Below are 2,551 nucleotides of genomic sequence, written 5' to 3' on the forward strand. Positions count from 1 at the left end.
TAATTGTTACAGGTGAATTGGATGGTAGTTAGACGGATTCTAGGCGGCTGTGATGTTCAGAGGGTGGTTGGCGGTAACATAGAAGAAAGATCCTGGTAGTGGCCGGAATTTGAGGAGGTGGTGGTGGTAGTGGTGATGATGGAGAAATAAAGAAGAAGAAGATGGTAAAAAGACCAATATGCCCTCACATGCACCTCACGTGAGGGCATTTAACTGTGTTTTTCTAACCCAGTTAGCGTAAAGGACATAACGTGTAGAAAAAAAAAGTTTAAAGTACACCGCCTGCAAGGAAACTTAGAAAAGGACACGAACCGGTTTTTGGCTTTTTTTAAAGGACAAAATTTGTAATTCTGTCTAGTTTTTTTATAAACTAGCCGTTTATGAACGATGGAGGGGGGGGGGGACCCACCAAAATTTTAAAACCGCGCCGGCCGTTTGAACCACCTTACCCTCAGTGCCCTTGGTTGGACCGCGCCCCACAGCGGTGTTCCACGCCCACCGCGCCCCAAAAAACCTCCCAAACGCGCCCCATAGCGACCAACCTAAGTATTTGTTATTATTTGGTTGCTGATTTTGATTCTTTTGTTGTTATTATTAGGTTTTTCTCTTTGTTATTATAAAACATTGCTTATGTAGATAGATATTGTAGTTTATATTGTTTCCTACGTTCTAATTTTTGATAGGTTGATATTGTTTCCTACACACTCATGTGAAAATTATTCTATACATGAATTTTCCCCGTTAAGGAATTACACCTCATATTTACCTCTTAGCAACCAAATTGATGTATACCTTTTCTCAAAATTACCATAACACACACAACAATCATTTATCTTTCAGTTAGAACTCGAATTGCACTAGCCGAAACCACTACCGGAAGAACGCCCCGAATAATACCATGAGTTATTAAACCATATATGTAATTAAGAATATAAAAAAAATAGTATTTTCTAATTTTATAAAAATAATAAAATAAATAGATTTCTTTTTTTGAAGTTGTGTGATCTTAAGTTTGAACCAGTAGGACCACAAATCTTTAAAACTTCCCATAACCACCACAAAATTCAACTGCAACAGATATCCCTCATCAATCCATCCAAATTCAAACACAATGCTTCTTCAAAACACCTTCTCTCTTCCATTCCGATCACCTTTTAACTTCCGATCACCAGTCACCCACCACCACCTTCGCAAATCCTCATTCTCAGCTGCAAACCACAACTACGCCATCTCAGACGAAGAACTCCACTCACGAGGCTTCATTCTCCGAAGGACAACCGATGACCTTAACCTAGACCACTTAAACTCCGTATTCGTTGCGGTCGGTTTCCCGAAACGAGACACCGATAAAATAAAGATTGCCTTGGAACACACGGACTCATTGTTGTGGGTGCAATACGAGACGACTAAGAGACCCGTGGCGTTTGCGAGAACCACGGGTGATGGCGTGTTTAACGCGATAATTTGGGATGTGGTGGTGGACCCGAATTTTCAAGGGATTGGATTGGGGAAGGCGGTGATCGAGAGAGTGGTGGAGGAGTTGTTGGAGAAGGGGATCACGAATATTGCATTGTATTCCGAGCCCCGGGTGTTGGGGTTCTATAGGCCTTTGGGATTTGTGTCGGATCCTGATGGGATCCGAGGAATGGTGTATTCGAGAAAGAATAAGAGAAATTAGTTAACTTTTTTTTTAAATTGATTTTTTTCTCTTGATTTTGATAATTAAGCTGCTATATAGATTAAATAAATTCGTTTAATGTAACTATTTTTGTTGAGTTATGATAATTGGGTTAAATATTGCAATGAAGCATGCCAATTTAATAAAATACTATGATAAATTATTCAAAGTGTCGTTACTCTTATGAGAAAACACAAAAAACATAATGAATAAACTAAGTTATTGTGACCTAGCAATTTATTTGAAAATAAGTGACCCACTTTGTTATATTTGTATGAAGTTTTCCCTAATGTAAATGACTATGTTTATAGGCTAACTCTGATTATGAAAAAAAAAATTATTATTTTCTTTTTTTGTTTCGGATATTGTTGTAGTCCACTTCGACGGTTCGGCCCATTGCATCACTGTCTTGGGCCTCATTCTTTGAATTTGAAGCTCCTCAATAAACTAATGTGAAACTATAGAGTATAGATGGATTGGGTTAACCCATTAACTACCACAAACCATCTGATCTGAGTAAAACATGCTCAAAGTAGGATAGGGAACAACTAAATGTGAATCTCTACAGGTTTGGATTCAAACGGGTGAAGGGTCAATGGATAATATCTAATGTGTGTGGGTTAAAAGTTATGTCTATAATGCTCAATATCGTGTATTTTATATATTTATTACATCGAATGTGATGTCTTTGTTTAGATTTGCTATGTGCATATAAGGGGAGCTTAATGGAGCATTTTTGGGGTTTTTATGGTACGATTAAGCGGATCCTAGGTGAAGGAAATACGTAACTATATGTTTGAAAGTATTTACTTGGATCTATGTATGTATATTATGATGGAATATGATGTTATAACGCATAAATTTACACCACTG

General features: G+C 37.6%; 1 pseudogene; it reads left to right on the forward strand.

Moving 5' to 3' along the window:
- The first annotated feature begins 997 nt into the window (after positions 1-997).
- On the forward strand, positions 998-1,783 carry LOC143624046 (GCN5-related N-acetyltransferase 1, chloroplastic pseudogene; annotated as a pseudogene).
- Positions 1,784-2,551: the final 768 nt, after the last annotated feature.

The sequence above is a fragment of the Bidens hawaiensis genome, unplaced genomic scaffold (genome assembly GCF_021521415.1).
Source record: "Bidens hawaiensis isolate Kalapana, Puna unplaced genomic scaffold, B.hawaiensis_p1.1 tig00003653_1, whole genome shotgun sequence".
Taxonomy (NCBI): Eukaryota; Viridiplantae; Streptophyta; class Magnoliopsida; order Asterales; family Asteraceae; genus Bidens; species Bidens hawaiensis.